This window comes from Denticeps clupeoides, chromosome 13 (assembly GCF_900700375.1).
Source record: "Denticeps clupeoides chromosome 13, fDenClu1.1, whole genome shotgun sequence".
Lineage (NCBI taxonomy): Eukaryota > Metazoa > Chordata > Actinopteri > Clupeiformes > Denticipitidae > Denticeps > Denticeps clupeoides.
The window spans coordinates 17,359,046-17,381,767 of NC_041719.1; the positions used below are offsets into that span (position 1 = coordinate 17,359,046).

Consider the following 22,722-nt stretch of genomic DNA (forward strand, 5'->3'; position numbering starts at 1 on the left):
GGAGAATTTTGGTGAACTTTGAACACAGAATAAGTGATTTTAAACTCAGCATCTATTATTGTCTATTTGTGTATTGTGTGTTAACTTAATCCCTGGCTGTTTACAGAAATACAAGATGTAGAAGAGGAAGCAGCAGCAGCAGGCAGGCCCTGCAGACGACCAGCAGGCAGGCCCTGCAGACGACCAGCAGGCAGGCCCTGCAGACGACCAGCAGCCAGGCCCTGTAGAAGACCAGCAGCCAGGCCCTGTAGAAGACCAGCAGCCAGGCCCTGTAGAAGACCAGCAACCAGGCCCTGCAGAAGAGTCTGAGGGGTCCGTGTCTTCTTTGCAGATAGTTTTGTCTTACTGCGAGGAAGAGCTGAGTCTTGAACCAGGCCCTGTAGATGTCCAGCAACCAGGCCCTGTAGATGTCCAGCAACCAGGCCCTGTAGAAGACCAGCAACCAGGCCCTGCAGAAGCGCTTGAGAGCCAACATACTAATCGCAGTCACAAGAAACTAAACAGAATCAGAACGTGTTTTTCAGATCTTTTGCTGCTGCTCAAGACCGGAAGAATAGACATTGTCACGGCTGTTGTCCCACCACCAGAACCACATCCATTGGGCCACCAGCACCATTCTGTTGTTGGATAAGCAGGCCGAACGCCTACAAACACCCACAGACACCCCTGACCCCCGTCCACAACATAGCAATGCTTTGCCTTGGCCACGGCCCTCGACTCATGCCGTGCTCCTGCCAAACAAAAACGCATTGAGCCAAACCACGCCCAGGCCGAGCCAAGCCACAATCAGGCCAAGCCAAGCCACGTCCCCCTCGAACCAGGCCATGCAAAGCCATAATCCTGCCAAACCAACACCAAGTTGGGCCAAGACACAACCATTCATGTTTCTCGTCCAGGCCGAGCCAAGCCCCGCCCATGCAGAGCCAAGCCATGCATCTGCTGAGCGGAACCAAGCCAAGTCCTTGCAGAGACACAACCTTTCCACATTTCTTGCCCAGGTTGAGCCAAGCCATGCCCAGGCCAACATTTTTGTACATTTGTGTATATGTAAAATAAACTTGCAAATATTTTTTTAATGTCTGTCTCTTGCTTCTCTGACTGATCGAACCTCAAATATGAATACAATCAAGAAAAAGTTTATGAGATGGATCAATACCAAGTTGGTATCAGTTATTAGATCGATACTATCACATTGGTATTGATATTTTCACTCTTCTATTTCTATACCACATTCCAACTAAAGGTAAACATGCTGGTAGAAATACTGCTCATTCACACATCAACTTGACTCCCAGAAAGTTACACTGCTGGGGACTTTGAACCCTGTAAACTTTTACACAAGTGAAAGCAGAAACAGATTGAAGTTAATGATCTACAACTGAGGACATTTTTTCCCCTTTCACAGCAGTAACATATTAAGGCTTCAAAGGATAAACCAGTCTGAAGGCAGGTAAGTTCTGACAACATTCAGAACATTTCATCAACATTTCATCTGATGATTTTTTGCACCCAAAATTCATTCTCATACTGAACCATTCGCCTTTTAGAATTTCATAAGCGTGTGTCATGGCACAAAAGCTGTTGCTTATTGATACTGATTGTGGCATTGACGATGCCCAAGCAATCATGATGGCCCTGGCAGAACCCACTGAGAAGGTTGTGGGGATAACCTGTTGCTTTGGGAACACCACTGTGGACTATGTTTGCCAGAACGTGGTTAAAGTTCTGTCTGTCTGTGAACATTCGGAGGTTGGTACCAAGGTTATTATAGTTAACGAAAACGAACGAAAAAACTAGAATTGAAAAAGCATTTTTGCTAACTGAAATAAAAATAACAAGAGTAAAAAAAAACTAATACTAACTGAAACTGTTTTGTGTGTATACAAAACGAACTTAAACGAACTAATATTATAGCAAAAACGTCCTTCGTTTTCGTCTTTGGGTTTAAATAAATCTATTTACTTCACGCTGCCAGTTTTAAGCCAGGTTTTTGACCATTATGGCAACACGTGGTCTGTGACGTCACGTGTCCATAGTGTGTCCGTGACGCCACCGGCTAGCGTGATGCCTGCAGCGAAAGTCAGAAGAAAGTGGAAGAAAGTCCTATTTGGGATTTCTTTGATTATGACAGTGTCAAAAATAAAAGTAAGTGCCTTGTTGTAGAAGCAGGTGATACAATATGTGGAATACTTCTTAAGGGGAAAAACCCCACGAATCTGAAAGTCCAGACCAATAGCTGCTGGCTAGTAAATACGCAGGAACACCACAAACGAGAAGAAGCATTGGTAAATATGTTTATTAAGACTGGAATGTCTACACGACTGTGTGACTCGATTACCTTCAAAAAGTTCACCACTTCACCACGAACCAAAATTCAAAACACCCGGAGCTGCAAGAGTCAATAACCTCATCAGAGCTAAGATGGATAAGGCTATTCTGGTGATTTTGATTCATGCACCTGACAAATATCCTAATTTACAAAAAAAAACCTAAAACTAACACTGTAACTAATAAAAACTAAACTAAAACTAAGCAATTTCAAAATATCAAAACTAATAAAAACTAGTAAATCTGCCTCTAAAAACTAATTAAAACTAACTGAATTTGAAAAAATCACTTCAAAGTGCTGGGCCTTCTCTAAGACGTTTGGTGAGAATAACAGGGATGTGCACTTTGGCCAAGGCTTTGTGCCCTATGATTCATTTGCAGTGGCTGCATGCATTGACCAAAGGACAGTGACCGACAGCATCCAGTGCCCTGTGCGCGTGGAGCTGCAGGGGAGCTTGGGACGTGGCATGCTGGCGCTGGACCCCACCAACATGCTGAAGAAAAGCCACAGTGCGTCAGTCATGAAGTCATGCGACCAAACAAAGTTCTGCAAGCTACTCATGGCATCCCTAAATCAGCCTTAAGTCAAATTCGTAACAATAAACTTCTCGTCATCACATACAGTTGCCAGAGAAATGCACATTTTAGTTCCCTTGTGAATTAAAAAAAAAAAAAAAGTGAAGTGATTGTCACATGTGATACACAGCAGCACAGCACACGGTGCACACAGTGAAATTTGTCCTCTGCATTTAACCCATCACCCTGAGTGAGCAGTGGGCAGCCATGACCGGCGCCCGGGGAGCAGTGTGTGGGGACGGTGCTTTGCTCAGTGGCACCTCAGTGGTACCTTGGCGGATCGGGATTCAAACCGGCAACCTCCTGATTACGGGGCCGCTTCCTTAACCGCTAGGCCACCACTGTGTAGACAATACAACACAATACAATACAATACAATACAACACAATACAATACAATACACAGTTGTAGACAATACAACTGAAATTCAAGTAGCATTGACAACAGTTAAAATCCAATTAGAAAAAAAGGTCAAAAGTAGTGTTTACATATACTTTGTCAAAATGTTAGTTTTATTGATTTATGACTTGTCCAAAGAGTAGAAATGTTCACATCATTTTGTTATAGTAAAACTGGGTTTTAAGCCTACATGTTAAAGGAAAGGTGGTTGGTTTTAACCCCACTTAAAACAAACGTAACCCCACTTAAAACCAATTACAAATTGTATTATACTGAATACATAAAAACTATATGCAATCACAATAATAAACATAACCAGTCAAATCTCTAACCTGATTGAAACTGAAGTGATATGTGATTGTGGTGCACAAACTATATTAACCAGTTAAGAAAAATGGGTGGCTTCGAGTGGCACCCAGGGAGGCAGCAACAGTGGAATCTCCAGTCCACTCAGTGCTGATAAAATAACTGGAATCAAATCATTTTATCCAAATTCACTAACTAATTCTTAGTTTCAACAATATTTTTATTGATTTTAAACAGGGATATAACAGGGTAAACATGTAATGTTTCAATATACTGTAAATTATATATTTTATAACCCCCTTATAAACCCTATATCACCCCCCTCCCTTCCCTGACTCCAAGCCAGCTTCACATGTGCAATCAAGGTTAGATGCCAGGCATTTTAAAGAAAAAAAAAAAAAGGACTATGGAGCTGGAAGTTTTTTTGGTCCTGTATGCAAAAGAAACAACAAAAGAAAAACTAAAAGAAAACAAACAGACAAAAATTAAATAAGAAGGGAATCGAACTATAAATGTATATGAAAAAAATTAAGGAAGGGCCCCCACACCTGTTGAAATTTCAAGTCTGAATAACGGATTGAGTAGTGAATCTTCTCCAGGGACAGACAGGACATAACATCTCTGAGCCACTGGGCGTGAGTAGGTGACGTGGAATCCTTCCACTTGAATAAAAGAGAACGCCTGGCCAGCAGTGTTGCAAAAGATAACAAATGCTGTTTAGCTGGAGTTAGACGCTTATCTTCCTCTTTAATGATACCAAAAAGAGCGATCAGAGGGTCTGGTTCAAGGTTGCATTTCAGTAAGTACGACAAGGTTTTAAAAACGTCCCTCCAGAATTTTTCCAAATTCGGGCATGTCCAATACATGTGAATAAGAGACGCCTCTCCACTTTTACATTTATCACAACTAGGATCGATGTCTGGGTAGAAATGGGAGAGTTTAAGTTTGGATAAGTGAGCCCTGTGTACAACCTTAAACTGTAATAAAGAGTGGCGGGCACATAAGGAAGTTGAATTGACAAGCCTAAGAATTGAATTCCAGGTATCATCTGAGAGGGACAAATTTAAATCTTTCTCCCAAGCAGTTTTAATTTTACACAAAGGGTTGTAACTCGAACCCATCAATCCACCGTAAATAGTGGATATTAGGCCTTTACGCAGCGGAGTCAGACAGAGGAGATTGTCTAGAATGTTTACAGCAGGAGCCTCAGGGAAATTTGGTATTAAAGAGCCAATGAAGTGTCTTACTTGCAGGTATCTGAAAAAATGGGAATTGGGTAGGTTAAACCTTTCAGAAAGCTGTTCAAATGATGCAAACCTATGGTCAACAAACAGATCTTTGCAAAGCTTGATGCCCTTATTGTACCATTCCTGAAACACTGAATCATGTAGAGAAGGTTGGAAGAGATGGTTAGAGACGATAGGGCTGGACAGAGAGAAGTCCAGAAGACCATTGTGCTTTCTGAACTGAGCCCATACTCTCAAGGTATGCCTAATAACTGAATTATTGATTGATTTAATTGAGGAGATGGGTAGTGCAGATCCAAGGAGTGCAGAGACAGAGAGATTTTTTTACAGACTTTATCTCCGTTTCCACCCAGGCAGGACGATTAGGTTGATTATGAAAATATGCCCAAAAGATGACAGATCGAATGTTTGCTGCCCAGTAGTAAAAACTAAAATTAGCAGAGCCAAGCCGCCGTCTCTTTTAGAGCTTTGAAGTAAGGACTTATTCAATCGTGGATGTTTACCTTTCCAAAGGTAAGAAGATATAATCGAATCTAAAGCACCAAAGTAAGATTTGGGAATGAAAACAGGTACAGACTGGAAAAGATATAAAAATTTAGGAAGAGTACTCATTTTAACGGCATTAATACGTCCCACCAGGGACATGGACAGTGATGACCATTGTCCCAAATAATGGTCAACCTAATTTTCTTTAAAAAGGTGTTTATGCTTCCTTGTAATTGTAATACCTAGATAGGTAAACTGATGTTTCACTATTTTAAAAGGAAAATTATGCATATCAGTTGTTAGTGCTATATTATTTAGGAGAAAGAGTTCGCTTTTGTGCAGATTCAGCTTATATCCTGAGAAATAGCTAAATTCATTGAGCAATGACAGCACAGGTGGTAGGGAGGAGATTGGATTTGATATAAAAAGTAGAAGGTCATCTGCATAAAGGGAGACTTTATGTTCTTCTCCCTGCCTCCAGATCCCAGATATATCCTTACACTTGCGGAATGCAATTGCTAGTGGCTCAATGGCCAGATTAAAGAGTAATGGGCTAAGAGGACAGCCCTGACGGGTTCCCCACTGAAGGCTGAATGGTTGAGACTGCTGAGCATTTGTCAGAACTGAGGCAATGGGGCTTAAATATAATAATTTAACCCAAGTGATAAAACTTGGGCCGAAATTGAATTTTTCTAAAGCGCAAAATAAATACTCCCATTCCACACAAGCAAAAGCCTTTTCAGCATCCAAAGACAGGACATACCCTCTGATGGTGTGTACAGGATATCCATAAGGCGTCGAATGTTAAAATAAGACACTAACTAATTCTTACAATACATAAAAGTTCAGCAAAATGTAAGCTCATAAATAAAATGTATTTACAAATCCACAATATCACCACAAATGTATAATATTAAAAGGGAAAACAAGTCAAACAAAATACACCTGGACACTTCTTGGTCCTAGTCAGACAGAGGTCTCATCTGAAAAAGAATAGTTGAACGACCCTAAAATGAATGAGTAGCCACGTCTGTGTGTAAACTGAAATAACATCTAAAATGCTGTGACCAGCCATCTAAAATTATTAAAGCAGATGCCTCTTCCAGTCCAACACAGCTAGAAAGCTGACGGGGGAAGTAAGTGCAGAGACAGGACATAATATAAAAAAGGATTTATTAAAGACAGAAATAAAACCAGGCTTGATGGCCAAAAACAGTGAAACAAAAGAGGAGAACAAAAACTAGCCCGCAGGCGTGTGGAGATTGCCAGAACTTAAAACAGCACCAAACAGTTGCACGGACCACAAAGATGCCAGTTCACAAACAATGTCCCAGCACCGGCCGGCTGCGCCACAGGGCCTTTTAAACCGCAGGCCTGATTGTGCACAGGCGAGTCCCCAGGTGCCGTCAATCCTGACACTTACTATGTGCTATTCAGGGAATTCAAGGAGAATTGAAGCCAGTGTCTGCTCACATAACAGAGGAAGAAGGGAGAGATCTAAATTAATTATATCTATATAAATTCTCAGAAAACACAGTCTAGTGCAAGGAAAGCGTTTGTTTAAGGTGGTCTACTTCAAATTTCCAAAGCCGCTCAAGTCTTCAAGTCGTCTAATTATATTATACTATTATACAGTATCTAAGAAAAGTGAGTACGCCCTTCACATTTCTGTAAATGTTTTATTATATATTGCCTAAGGACAACGCTGAAGGTGTGACACATTGATACAATGTAAAGTAGTCAGTGTACAGCTTGTTTTAATCCCCTCAAAATAACTAAACATACAGGTATTAAAGTCAAAACTTCTGGCAACAAATAGCGGTACAGCCTCAAGTGAAAATGTTCAAATTGATCCTTTTTGGTGTCATGTGGCTGCTGAGTTTGGTGTGAATGGGCAGCAGGTTTTTAAACTTTTCGCTCTCACACATCTTCCTAAGAGCGTTCACAACAGCTCGCCTCTGTGATGGAGAAATTAGGAGAACTGTTTGCTTTACAGCAACACAGACAGTCTAATCTTTGTCTCAAAAGACGGTGAATGGGAGCCATCCCTCGGTCCGTATCTGGGTGATCAGGATTACATTAAAGAATTTTGTCTAGGCGGAACAAAAACATACGGTTTCATCACGGCTGGTGGTAAAACATGCATGAAGGTCAAGGGAATCACACTTAATGCTGAGAATTCAAAAGCTGTAACTCTTCGCTCTCTGGTTCTTAACTCTCTGGTTGGTTCTCTGGTGGTTAACAACTATGTAACTGATAGAGACAGGGCACAACATATTTTAACACGTACAGTCAACATCACTAGGGATAAAAGACACCTCACATTACAGAACAAATCTGACGTCAAAAGATTCAAAGTTGTGTACACCAAACGAGTCCTGCTTCCAGACTTTACGACGCTCCCCTATAGTTTTTAATACACAATGAGTTTGAGAGATGTTACAGGTAAATATGTAATGTATGTAAATAAGCCTTTTCTTCATTTCTTTTTCATCAATATGCCTCTATATATGATTTGTTTCTATTATATGCATGTGTGTGGTTTTTCAATATGTCTAACATTTAGGCAAACTCTTTATAACAAATTGTTAAAAATCAGAAGTATCAAATTTATAGAAGGGATCCCAGACACTTTAGCTGATAACCAGCTCTTGCCAACAATCAAAGCATCTCTATTAATTATTGACGATTTAGTGGATGTTGCAAGCGGTAGATTGAAAAAGTGTTTACGCAATATGTGCACCACCGAAACCTCAGCGCCATCTATATGGTTCAGAATTAGTTTTTTCAGGTGAAATCCAGCAGGACAATCAATTTAAACACCAATTATCTAACACTTCTCAAAAACTAGAGACAATAATCAGATCAGTGTTTTAACAAGGCAAATATATCCTGGTAATACCAGATTTTTTCTTGAATGTTTTAAAAACGCGACTAAAAAAACCCTTCGGTTACCTAATGATCAATTATAAATCGTCTCAGAAGTGATCTGCTTTCAGAGTATCCGGCAATCTATGTTCAGAAAACGTGTTGAAACGCTAACATGTCTAATCGTCTTTATAGAATCCTGCCCCTTCTAAAACTCTTACTTAAAACTAAGCTGCCGCAGAGACGTCTCATTTTAAAAGAATCTTCAAATGAGTTGTAACAAATGAACATGCTTTGAACGTGCTCAGCGGTACAACAGCGCTGACAAAGTCACAATATAAAAAGTTTGAAAAGAAGAAAAAAGCTATAGAATTCATAGCTGATAAAAAAATTGGCCTGTTAAGGAAGAAACATGTGATTAATCAAGAGGGCAGGTTCCTTTTGTCTCTATGAAGTGTCACCGTAACCGTTATATGCAGCCTAATAGCGTCATGACAGCAGGACTGATGGAGTATGCTGAAAAGTATTTGGTCCCCCAGCGACAGCTGGACAGGTTAAAAAACGAGGGAGCACCCGTGCCTCTAAGACAACACATGGAAAACAATTTGGATGCATCAATAAAAAACATTTTGGATGGGACTGATTTGGGGGATTATGAAAAAGTTCAACTATACACATTGCTGCTGCAGAGGTATAAATCATTGGTTAAGGAGGGTGATCTCGAGACTAAAACAATAACGCTTAGTCTACCACAGGCATCGGAAAACCACACCAAAAATGTACAGACAATCACAACAAAATGTAAAGAGAAGTAAAAGGAATGTTCAATATATATTAGAAAAGATGATAAAATTGCAGGGGGTAGCTTCGTGGAGTAAAGCAGGTGACTTTTTTTTCAATGGAGAAGTCATTCCAGAATGCCACATTTTCAATTTGGTTAATGGGGTCACCACCCCTCAAATGATGAATCCTCATAGGAGACCCCTGTGTTGGCGTGAATTTCTGAGTGTTATAGTAGCCACGTTGAACATACCTCTTTCTACGATTACAGATGTGTTAAAAGTCAATTCTTTTAAAAATAAGAAGTTTTACAACACACAATGCTGTTTCAGAAGCCCCCATGTTTTCATCACCACGTTTAGATACAAGCGCGTGGCTACATTTTTAAAACAATATTGTGTATATAGGCTTGTTTTCAAACGTTTTTGAACACGTAATGACAATAAAACAAACTCAACGATACATGTATTCTGGTTTGCAAATAACGAGACTATTTTATAATTTTTAGTCAAGTCATTGGAATATTTAGATAAATATCTTCATTACTGGAACCTTTTGACTTGTGGGAAAGAAAGACTACACAGTGTTCGCCGCATGTAACCAATGATAAATCCTGAACGTGTTTATTTGAAAATCATACGTTGTAACACATAGTTTTTTGAAAATTATAAATGGTTGACGGACACAAAAACTGTCCAAAACTGTCAAAAAACAACCAACGCGGTCTTCAGTTATGTATACTGCTAGCCAGTGTTCACCCGGTTGGTCCAAATTGTGTGTGTTGATTATCAAAGATGCTGGTAGGCTTAGCACGGGTCTTTTGGGTAAGTGATTGGATGGTAGAACGCCTAAAAAATATGTTTGTGGAGATTTTGTGAATAATATTTGATAGTTGAACAGTGTTCATGGTCTCAGTAGTGGTCCACAAGAATCTGTCTGCGATTGGACACTTTTATAATGCTATCAAATATAGCACAGACTTTTGTAAAAAAAGACCGTGTGGGGTGAGAACAGAGTGTGTAGAAAAACTCTTTCTCCCTCCACACAAAAGCACTGTATTCAACCACTCCAACTTGATGTTACCTGGCAGAAAGAGGCATGGCACAATAGAGGTTAAAAATTAACAGTTTCGAATGTATTAAATTTATTATTTATTAAACAATTATTGTAGTTACATGTGAATATTGAATGTAAAAAGGTACCAAGGTTACAGAGAAAATAAAAATGAGAAGAACGAGTAAAGAGGGAGAAGAGAAAAAGACTCAGAAGCCTTCCGGCTTCCGATGGAAAACCCCTGAGCAAGAGAGCTCAGTCCCCTTTCCACATGTGAGCAGACCTTTATGCCCCTGGCCTACAGGAAGATGTCACTGGCCTACAGGAAGTTGTCACTGACCAATCAGAACCTGTTGTTTCTGATGTCACGCCCCGGTGCCTCCCATTTGGGGAAGACAAAGAGAGTGGGCGGTCCTGACGGCTGACACTTCACACGTTGCCGTCAGACAAAAGGCATGTAAAACAGAGGTGCCGAATCTTCACGCACAATCATCGACACAGGAATGTCACACCTCCCCCTGCAGACAGCTGTTATGCAAGACAAAAGGCATGCTCCTGTGATGTCCATCCTTACACTTTCAAATATGTAGTGTTTTGATGCGGTTGTCTAAAACGTGTTTCCAACATGATGTTCGCCGACCTAATTAATGATGTGTGTTGGCTACACTCTCTTCATCTGTTATGAGGTTAATCGCATACAGCGCATATCCGTTCAAGTAATCTTCTCTGTCGTTTGACAAAGCCCTGTTTTTAAGATGTCTACCGGTTGATGCCAACTGGTAAAACTCTCTTATACCAGAACCTTTACTTTACTTTATTTTATCCAAAGTGACTTACAAGAGGAAGACACCAGCAATTCTTGTTCGATTTCTATAGAGTTTTGAGTTTACAAAACTAAGAGCCCTGATAAGGCATAACTTGTCAGCAAAGAGCATGCTCAGAGATTGTTAAGTGCTAGATGGGAAAAAAATGATAGTAATTTTTGTATTATTTCGTGCAATGTGTATGCATGTGCGTGTGTAAGTGTTGTCTGAAATACTTTTTGAATAAGCGGGTTTTCACCTGCTTCTTAAAGGTGGTGGTAGTCTCGGCTAGTCGAATGGAGGAGGGCAGGTTGTTCCACCAGCCAGGAACAACAACGGAGAACAGAGTTGATTGGAATTAGAGACCCCGTGAAGAGAGAATTTTCAGTCTCATTTCATTTGCCGATCTGAGAGAGCGTGCAGGAGTGTAGCTAGGTAGTATTGTATTGATGTAGGAGGGCGCAGTTCCATTTACAGCCCTGTAGGCAGCATCAAGGATTTGAACTCAATGCGAGCAGCTACCGGGAGCCAGTGGAGAGAGGTAAGAAGAGGTGTTACATGGGTGTATTTTGGCTGATTGAAGATGAGACGGGCTGCCATATTTTGGATCATCTGGAGTAGTTTTATGGTGACTGCAGAGGCGCCATACAATAGTCCAGTTACAATATTTGAGTTTGGAGATGACCATTGCCTGGACGAGTAGTTTTATAACCACCTTACTGTATTTAAATGGTATGACGTGGTTCTGATCTGATTTCACTTCTACAGCTATATTGCTGATGTGTGATTTCGAAAAACGTACGTAGTGTGCTTTGTCATACTTGATTGTGACAATCTCTTTGTTTTTCCCTGTTATATGTACACATCATAGAAGGGATACAAAATAGTCACCCACCACCTGAGGGCTGCGGGGTATGTTACATATGACCGCTCCAAAGAATCCACTGTAATGGTTATGTCAAAATGTTTGCTGTTCTTGAAACCTAAAGGTTCTTGAAACCTAAAGGTGACAGGTTCGAATGAATTGACATAAACCTTATTAATAACGTCGTCTGTCGTGTAGAATGTACCACTCCCACAACAGGATACACTAGTGAAGCGACAATATGAATCTGATTCCGGTCAGATAATCAAGAGCCTGGAGGCCAGCTTATCCGTTATGTTATTTATTAACTAATTTAAGTATGTGTGTTTGTATAGGTGTACGTATGTGTGTGTGTGGTTTTTCCGTCATGAACGCACACATTTACATGTGAAGAAATATGCGTGGCTCATTAGGGGTCACAGTCTAACCGGACCAGATAGAAACAGCTAACCAAGTCTTTCTGACACAATTGTCCTTTAGGAAAGTGAAAGTGAAGTGATTGTCACACGTGATACACAGCAGCACAGCACACAGTGCACACAGTGAAATTCGTCCTCTGCATTTAACCCATCACCCTGAGTGAGCAGTGGGCAGCCATGACAGGCGCCCGGGGAGCAGTGTGTGGGGACGGTGCTTTGCTCAGTGGCACCTCAGTGGTACCTTGGCAGATCGGGATTCGAACCAGCAACCTTCTGATTACGGCTTCCGATGGAAAACCCCTGAGCAAGAGAGCTCAGTCCCCTTTCCACATGTGAGCAGACCTTTATGCCCCTGGCCTACAGGAAGATGTCACTGGCCTACAGGAAGTTGTCACTGACCAATCAGAACCTGTTGTTTCTGATGTCACGCCCCGGTGCCTCCCATTTGGGGAAGACAAAGAGAGTGGGCGGTCCTGACGGCTGACACTTCACACGTTGCCGTCAGACAAAAGGCATGTAAAACAGAGGTGCCGAATCTTCACGCACAATCATCGACACAGGAATGTCACACCTCCCCCTGCAGACAGCTGTTATGCAAGACAAAAGGCATGCTCCTGTGATGTCCATCCTTACACTTTCAAATATGTAGTGTTTTGATGCGGTTGTCTAAAACGTGTTTCCAACATGATGTTCGCCGACCTAATTAATGATGTGTGTTGGCTACACTCTCTTCATCTGTTATGAGGTTAATCGCATACAGCGCATATCCGTTCAAGTAATCTTCTCTGTCGTTTGACAAAGCCCTGTTTTTAAGATGTCTACCGGTTGATGCCAACTGGTAAAACTCTCTTATACCAGAACCTTTACTTTACTTTATTTTATCCAAAGTGACTTACAAGAGGAAGACACCAGCAATTCTTGTTCGATTTCTATAGAGTTTTGAGTTTACAAAACTAAGAGCCCTGATAAGGCATAACTTGTCAGCAAAGAGCATGCTCAGAGATTGTTAAGTGCTAGATGGGAAAAAAATGATAGTAATTTTTGTATTATTTCGTGCAATGTGTATGCATGTGCGTGTGTAAGTGTTGTCTGAAATACTTTTTGAATAAGCGGGTTTTCACCTGCTTCTTAAAGGTGGTGGTAGTCTCGGCTAGTCGAATGGAGGAGGGCAGGTTGTTCCACCAGCCAGGAACAACAACGGAGAACAGAGTTGATTGGAATTAGAGACCCCGTGAAGAGAGAATTTTCAGTCTCATTTCATTTGCCGATCTGAGAGAGCGTGCAGGAGTGTAGCTAGGTAGTATTGTATTGATGTAGGAGGGCGCAGTTCCATTTACAGCCCTGTAGGCAGCATCAAGGATTTGAACTCAATGCGAGCAGCTACCGGGAGCCAGTGGAGAGAGGTAAGAAGAGGTGTTACATGGGTGTATTTTGGCTGATTGAAGATGAGACGGGTTGCCATATTTTGGATCATCTGGAGTAGTTTTATGGTGACTGCAGAGGCGCCATACAATAGTCCAGTTACAATATTTGAGTTTGGAGATGACCATTGCCTGGACGAGTAGTTTTATAACCACCTTACTGTATTTAAATGGTATGACGTGGTTCTGATCTGATTTCACTTCTACAGCTATATTGCTGATGTGTGATTTCGAAAAACGTACGTAGTGTGCTTTGTCATACTTGATTGTGACAATCTCTTTGTTTTTCCCTGTTATATGTACACATCATAGAAGGGATACAAAATAGTCACCCACCACCTGAGGGCTGCGGGGTATGTTACATATGACCGCTCCAAAGAATCCACTGTAATGGTTATGTCAAAATGTTTGCTGTTCTTGAAACCTAAAGGTTCTTGAAACCTAAAGGTGACAGGTTCGAATGAATTGACATAAACCTTATTAATAACGTCGTCTGTCGTGTAGAATGTACCACTCCCACAACAGGATACACTAGTGAAGCGACAATATGAATCTGATTCCGGTCAGATAATCAAGAGCCTGGAGGCCAGCTTATCCGTTATGTTATTTATTAACTAATTTAAGTATGTGTGTTTGTATAGGTGTACGTATGTGTGTGTGTGGTTTTTCCGTCATGAACGCACACATTTACATGTGAAGAAATATGCGTGGCTCATTAGGTGTCACAGTCTAACCGGACCAGATAGAAACAGCTAACCAAGTCTTTCTGACACAATTGTCCTTTAGGAAAGTGAAAGTGAAGTGATTGTCACACGTGATACACAGCACACAGTGCACACAGTGAAATTCGTCCTCTGCATTTAACCCATCACCCTGAGTGAGCAGTGGGCAGCCATGACAGGCGCCCGGGGAGCAGTGTGTGGGGACGGTGCTTTGCTCAGTGGCACCTCAGTGGTACCTTGGCAGATCGGGATTCGAACCAGCAACCTTCTGATTACGGGGCCGCTTCCTTAACCACTCGGCCACCACTGCCCCACTCAATCGAGTGAATGGGTGCGTGAAGATCTTACCATGTGCTTCAGCGGTAGCAGTACGCACTTCGTACCCAAGAGGCTTTGAATTGAGGATTCCCTCAACCTCAATCAGCAGGGTCAAGAGAAGAGGTGGGGGATCCTGTACAAGTGTATGACAACAAGGTGCTTGCACCTAGATCTACTGGAGAGCCTTGATGCAGATGCTTTTTTACTCTCCTTACGACGCTTCATTACATTTAATTACATTTACAGCATTTATCAGATGCCCTTATCCAGAGCAACTTACAATCAGGGACACAATGGTAGGAAGTTGGATTTGAACCTGCGACTCCATAGTCTTCTGGTTCATAGGCAAGTGTGTTACCCACTAGGCTACTAACACCCTACGCTACTGCTTCACCTTCTGGTGGACTGTCTGGAGAGGGAGCATCTCAGGAGTTTCAGCGATCCTGAGGTCCTATATGACAGGTGATAGAACAATAGTTATTTCTGAGCCATTATCTAAGATAGCATAAGCCTCCATAGACCGGTTACCATTGTGGATGAGAACCTTCACAACCTTAAGCAGGACTCTCTGGGACTGGTTAAGGCGGTTGAGGTAGACCCTAGAGTCTTGTGAACTCACCGTGAGAACTGCGTTGGAACTGCCATGAAAGGCATAGTGCAGCACAGTAAGGTGCACCTCTTTACAAATCTTTCAGGGCCGTTTGAGGTTGCTGCTTTCAATTGAATGGCTATGCCTGCACCTCTGGCACCATTTACGGTCATTAATCCATGCAATGACTTGTCTTGTGTCAAGTTTCTTGAAATCCTCACAGGATTGAGGTAGTGATCTCTGTTATCGCAGTAGGGACAGTAAGGCTTGGGTTTGGGGATGCTCCTGCTACGAGAAGGCTCAGCTGGAGTAGACTCCTTAACTGTGAACAAGACAGGTGTTGAGCGCTCTTTATGGTATGGGCCTTTCCGCTCATTCTTGGTGAATTTAGGAGGGTCACCTGGGAAGAGTGCTGTGGCACAACTGGCTATACGCTTGGCCTGTGACTTCATTTGTAGCCAGGCAGCCAGGTAAGGAACTGTGTAAGTTCTGTTTGTACCAGACTGCAGGATTGATACAGTATTCAACAAAACTGTCTCTGTATGAAGGTGGCAGTTTGCCGAGCAGCCTGTCAACGCGGAAGCTGCACATGAGCTCATAACCATTTTGACCTTCAAGAGTCCACAGCATGCCCACTAGCGACTGAACTGACAAAGCGAAGGAGTCAAAGGCATTCGAGTGATCAGGATGGCACCCAGCTCTGATTGGACAAGATGTCGTGGTTGGCCATATTTGTCTTGCAGTGCTTGGAGTGTAGCAGTATAACAACAACGTTTATTTCTTATATAGCCCAAAATCACATACAGTATGTCTCAATGGGCTTGTAAGCCTTTGCCAGTTGAACAGCACTGGGAAGTTTCAGGTGACTAAGCAAAGGGTAAAGTCACTTTCACGGCCGCTCTCAAACACTGGCAGTGTGGGCCTTGGGATGCCAAATGCTGAGGCAATTAGTAGCTCTGTTCCGGATTGTGGTGGTAAAACAGATTGGGGAACCGCTACTGTTGGGGACAATGATGTCATTTACTTCTGTGCCTCTGCTGAGGGCCTGATATGGGTAGCACTAGATGATTAGGTGATGGCTGCCAGGTGGCAGCATGTAATGCTGGATTAAAGGGGTAAGGTACCTCACATGGCTGCATGCTGATGGTTACAGGGTGCTGCGCTGCTGAGCTGTGACAGGGCTGTGACCTCACCTTGGCCCTGAAAAAAACTACTGCTGGTGTTGCTGTACGTGGATGGCGAGATGATGGTGTCTGATTCATTGTGGAATTCAGGAATTCAGCTTGTACAGCGGACAATGAATGAGCTGGATAGAACCCAGTAGAGCAAGATGTCTTCCTTGTGGATTGTGAACTAGAGGTGCGTGCACTGTGAGATGTTCTCCTCGTGTTGCTTCCATGTATGTCCTTAGAACAGGTAGAAGACGTGGGAGGGTGAGCATCTGAGGGACAGTAACTAACCTCATAATCTGCTAAGTGAAAGAGGAGATGACTCACTCTGGTGGTCTGGTTGGTGCATCTGTCGCTGCGTGATCCATATTGTCCTTTATTGCTTCATCTGGCTCAAAGGACCATCAAATGTCGTGTAGAATGTACCACTCCCACGACGGGTTACACTGGTGAAGCGACAATATGAATCTGATTCCAGTCAGAGAATCAAGAGCCTGGAGGCCAGCTTATCCATTATTGTCAGGATTGACTGCAGCTGTGCTCAACACCGGTGGCCAATCCTGACTGTTATGTTATTACTTGTGAAGAAATATGCGTGGCTCATTAGGTATCACACTCTAACCGGACCAGATAGAAAGAGCTAACCAATCAGGTTCCGCCCAAAGTATTTCTGACATCGTCATAAGTTAATGTAATGCTGTGTACCGTTGTATGACTGTTGATCTCTTTGACTATATCCAGGATATTCGTGTAATAACCCACACATATTGCAACACCCCTTCTCTGGCATAACTCCACATGTGTTCATTCATAGTTTTGATGCCTTTATTGAGAATTTACCAATGTAAATGGTCATGAAAATAAAGAAAACACATTGAATGAGAAGGTGTGTTCAAACTCTTGGCTGTATATAAAACTCTCTACTGTATATAAAAACTTGGAAGGTTATCATCATTGGGAGAAATATCTGTCCCCTCTTAGTGCTGAAAAAAAATTATGAGAACCAAAATGTATAAATAAGTATAAATGAACATCATTATACATAACAGTGACGAAATGTACATTAAAACAATTTAAGTTGTCAGTTGTTACTATGACTTTAGTCAAACCATTTACCTTGTGAATCAAGTGCCAAATTCTTTATCTCTTCCGCATCGTCAAAGACTGATGATTCTTTAAGAGCTTGCATCAGCAGTCTGAGAAACTCATTTACATTTACAGCATTTATCAGACGCCCTTATCTAGGGACAGTCCCCCCTGGAGCAATTTAGGGTTAAGTAAGTAAGTGGGATTTGAACCTGGGTCTTCTGGTTCATAGGCGAGTGTGTTACCCACTAGGCTACTACCACCCCTCCTTAATGTATGGCCTCCTCAATATTCCCAGAATCATCCAAAAACTTCACACTAATTCTTTGACAAGGGTTGTAAGATGACCTTTTTAATGGCCCCATCAAGAACAGTATATCAACTGATGTTAAACTTGCTGGTTTTAATATCTCACATAATATTAAATGCTCCACACTCCAACGCTGATTTCAACTCAAAATTGATTTTCAAGACTGGCTTGTATGGCTTGATTTAATTCTCTGACAGTTCTGTTATTCCAATCATAACTGTGAATTATGTGTTTTACAACCGAGGCCACTTCTTGATGACCCAGGAGATGGAGAAGGAGGAGATGCAGCACTGTGGCTTGTGACCAAATTATCCGAGGTAGAAGGCTCTTGATTGATTGGTAATACCTCATCTATAGAATATTTTTGTCTCTCATTTACAGTTTCTTCTTGATCTTCATCATCCACCATGCAATCAGAGTCAGAATCTTCAAACTTAGAAAAAATGTTTTGACAATTACGAATTTCAGTTACACAAGCCTTGATTTGATTTGGCATCATCTAATAACATTTGCATTATCAATCAATAACACTTGACGTGCAAAACAATCTTTTGACAATTTAAGGACTAAGCGTATTTCTGGTTGGTTACATTTTAAATACACACTGAATTCAAATTCCACACTAAATATATGTAGTTATATGTATACAGTTACTTACTTCAATAGGTCTGTGTCACTGCTGGAGTTCGGGGATGCATTTGCAGGCATTCTTGGAGCAAGGGGACAAGTCGTCGCACGGGGAGCAGACATAGGACGCACTGGGGAGGAGGACCGGAGGCGCTTGGTCGGGGAGAGGGAGGCCGGAGGTGAGTTGGGACGGGAGTGTAGCCGTGGATCCATGGTCATGGATTCTAGTCAGCTGGGCGTGGGAAAATAAGGCTAGCGTCTCTGGGAATAAATTCAACTCAAATAGCGGGCAGCGTCTCCTCGGGGTTACCTGACTTTTATACTCTGCGCTGCCCGCTCTCGTTTCCACTTCCGGGTCACCGTCTCTCTGTGTGTTCTGGTGCTCTCTGGTGGGCTGGAGGTGTATTAGTCTGATATACAAAACCTTCAGTCTAAAGACTTTTTTTTTTTTTATCCGTCCAGCTCCTGCCCATCAGTTAGTGTTGGGACAATCAGTTTATTGTCACATCCCATTAGAAGTTCCATGCTGTGCATTTATTTCTGTTGTTAGCATGGACTACTTATTTATGAAATGGAGTATTAATAAAAAAAAATTCCATTATCCCATGCTTTGTCAAATTCAAAAGCGTTCAAAATGTGACCCTTGACATGAAGTATCTGCTTCCTGTTTTGTTTCACAACCAGATTGTCATTTGGGCTGGGAAGTACTATGACATCTTTGTTTTACTCCGCATAAAACATATCACAATCAGAAGAATTGTCTATCATTTTCAGCAAACAAAGTGAAACATAATTGCAAATGCATTTCAAAGGCGCTAGCTAGCAAAGACACGATAAAAGCTTTCTTTAATCAATTTGAATGTATTTTCTAGCTATGTGATTTTTAGTGATCGTGAGCAGTGAACATTTAAGAACACGGAATAACTCTGTTATGTGTTACCCTTGTCAGGGAGATTGTGCTAATGTCTGTTGCCAGTTACTTTTTTTATTACAGGTTGTGATGCAGTTGTAAGAGCGTACTGATGCTGCAGTGCCGGCATGGAAAATAGATCTTTGACGCTCAGAGGCTGCTGGACTGGCATGACGCTGCTGATGATGTCAGTAAGCTCAGTGATGAGGACAAGTGGTTGTGAAACCACTCAGGATATGTGCTCCCCATTGCACATGTGCTGATAAATCCAGGCCCTGGCATCATCCCCCAGCATGACAACGCTGTGAGGAGGAGGAGGAAGATGGCTGTGCGGGGGAAAGCTGATGGAAGAGGGTGATGGGAAGTCACCAGCCAGCAACTGCTTTGCTGGTCCTGCCTTGTGGAGAACCTGCCTGTCCACGTCTGGTCGCAGACACATCAACCCTCTGCCCGGACATTCCTCAGGCAGGCCAGCAGCCCCCTGCAGACATCATCCACCCTTCCCAGCAGCCACCAGCTCCCTGCATACATTAACAGCAAATTGTCTACAATCAGCTGTATAGAATTATTTATTATGATTTTTTCAAATCATAATAATGTTTGATTTGTTTTATTTTTAGGCACTGTAAACAAGCTATTAGAGACATTTTGTGTGCATTTATATACAGATGTCTTTCATGTTGTGACAGTAGGTGGTAAATTGCACAATTTGATATTTGAATGGTACAAATGGAGGAAGGGTTTACTCTCTGAACTGCTCTTGAAGAACATAGATGCGTCATCTCCAAGAATGATTGGAAGTCCTCTCAGGACAAGGCATCTAATGGCTGTTGGCTCTGTGCTCTGCAAAGAGGTATAAAACACACTGGGATGTAGAACAAAGGAAATATTATATATTATATCAGTTTATTTGTCCATATAGAGAAATACCACAAGGGAAGGTGGGAGAACAAGTTTATGTATTGAACTATTGATCAATACCATTACAAGAAGAAAAGAGAAATATCAACCCACCATTTCCTATTAGACCTGTCTTCCTCTTGAAAATTTCCATCAAACTTGGACACAACCCATCAAGAACACCAAAGAACTCTTCTTTAAGATTTCTACCAACAATCCTGTTATCCTGGTAAACATGAAAAATATCAAATATGCTCAGTTTTGATATTCAGGCGGAGTTGTTCATAACACAAATAAACCTCTCTGAACATGATGTATGTAAAACAAGTAAGAAAAAAATAATTAAAGGACACATTCAAAAGCCCTGACCAGCGTTGGATCATCTGGTTGATGTCAGGCTCATCTTTTAAAACCTCCTCTCATCTAAGATCAAATGTGATTCCTGAAGCAAGCAAGGAAAGGGCTCAGTTCCATGTTTTAGCCTGTAATGTTTAAAAAGCTGTTCTCTCTTCAGTTAGTACTTGCACTACCAAAGCATTTTAAGGTGGCTTTAAACAAAACTAGTAGTGCAAATAAATTTGGCATATGTTGAAAGTAGGTATTTACTTTTTCAAACCTACATTGAAATAATTTGATTTCTACATTATTTTTGCAAAACTTTATGTAGAGAGCTACTCTGAAAAACACAATGCTGCAAGTGTCAAATGTTCACTGTTCACTTAAGAAGACCTTATAATTTACACACATTCAAATGCACATTTCAATGTGCAAATTTTCCAGAAGTTTCTAATTAGTAGTATTTGAATAGCAAAAACAACTCACCTTGTTCATCCACAAAATGGTTTTCTCAGTACAGCAAGCAAAATTTCTTTAAAAGGGTCCAAACTTGAGAAAAACAGAAAAATGTAGACAGAAAATGGAGCATGCAAAGTGCACAGACCTAAAAATAGCTTTGTAATGATAAGAAAATGGCACAACTTTCTCTGTATCCTCCAACGGACAAGCAAAGACTTGTCTGGAGATTTCAGCCAATCACAACATGACAGCACTGTGGACTGAGGTAAAACTTGATAGTATAAGTTAGTTAAACTTATAAAATGTGAGTACACTCAGTGGCTGTCTCAAACACTCTTCATATACTCACAGTGTTTAAGTAATGCAACAAAACATTTTTTTATTGTGATATTTACTCAAACTGTTTGCATAGAAAGAACTTTGGGTTAACGGTGTGACGTAGTGTCATTCATTTCAGCTGTTTCACAGGAACTTTCCCCAGAAAAAAACACAACGTTTCACTAAAGTTGGCCCAAATTCAGGCAAATTCAATTTTAGATCGCAACAATGATAAGTTTATCACGAAATCATGGATTAATACAAATAATGTAGGAAAGCAACTGCTTTTTTAAGGCTTTGCAGAGAATATGCACTGTATGCACTGTATGTTTTAAATCAATCATTTAACAAACAGCAGAATCTGTTGCTAAATCTAGATAACATTAATTAGTAGAAAGAATAAAAAGTGGCTTTTTGTATTTCTTGACATTTGTGAGCGTATACTTTTTTTGGCAAAAAAACACATTATCACAATATAAATTTTGTTAAACAATCTGCATTCTCTATATTTTATATTTGTGTGTGCAGAGGTGGAAAATAAGGAATTACATTTACATTTTACACACACACCAAAACAGAGCATCCTGGGAAAGCCAATTGTGTGACAGGCTAAAAGTGGCTGAATTTCGGAAAGAGACTTCAGATACAGTATTAGGGGACTAAGATATGTATAAAGAAAAAAAATCGTAATAGGGGATCTTTAAGGAGTTATTCCCATCTGGCCACTCTACCATACAGGCCTGATTGGTGGATTGCTGCAGAGATTGTTCTCCTCTGACCATTGGGTTCATGGTCACCTCCCTAAGGTCCTTCTCCCCAGATCACTCAGTTTAGGTGACCACCTTTTGGTGGTTTTGAACTTCTTCCACTTACAGATGATGGAAGCCACTGTACTCATTGGGAAATTTTTCTGTAACCTTCCCCAGATTTGTGCCTGGAGACAATCCTGTCTTGGAGGTCTGTAGACCATTCCTTTGACTTCATGCTTGGTTTGTGCTCTAACATGAACTGTCTCCTGTGGTACCTTATATAGGCAGGTGTGTACCTAAATAAGGTCCAAATCAGGTCCAATCAACTGTTTTTTCCACCGGTGGACTCCAAGTAAGCTGCAGAAACATCAAAAGGATGATCAGGTGAAACAGGAGGCACCAGAGCTCGTTTTTGAACTGATAAAAACAACAAGTACTGTATTGGATTTATTTATTTTTACATAGATTTTTAGACGGGTACTTTTACTTGAGTAGAAATTAAGCAAAGTAAAGACACTTTTACTTAATTACATTTTTCCAGTATGTGTCTGTGTGGACCCAGCTAGTAGGATAACCCAGTGTTCCTACTGCAGGAGGCCGGATGGTAAACAGGCGGGCTTTAGGACCCGGAGCTCTTAGCGGTACAATAGGGCTGTTGTGCCGTGGTGGTGGAGAGAC

The 22,722-nt window shown here is 41.3% G+C and overlaps 1 long non-coding RNA gene across 3 annotated transcripts; it reads left to right on the forward strand.

Annotated features, from left to right (window-relative positions):
• The first annotated feature begins 1,428 nt into the window (after positions 1-1,428).
• On the forward strand, positions 1,429-18,470 carry LOC114802574 (uncharacterized). Of its 3 annotated transcripts, none has more exons than XR_003751736.1 (3): positions 1,429-1,450; positions 17,990-18,084; positions 18,412-18,470. It is a non-coding gene; the product is annotated as an uncharacterized LOC114802574 (long non-coding RNA). The 3 variants fall into 3 exon arrangements; XR_003751738.1 differs by having other exon boundaries at positions 17,990-18,062; positions 18,412-18,466; XR_003751737.1 differs by lacking the exon at positions 1,429-1,450 and adding an exon at positions 2,691-2,838 and having other exon boundaries at positions 17,990-18,062.
• Positions 18,471-22,722: the final 4,252 nt, after the last annotated feature.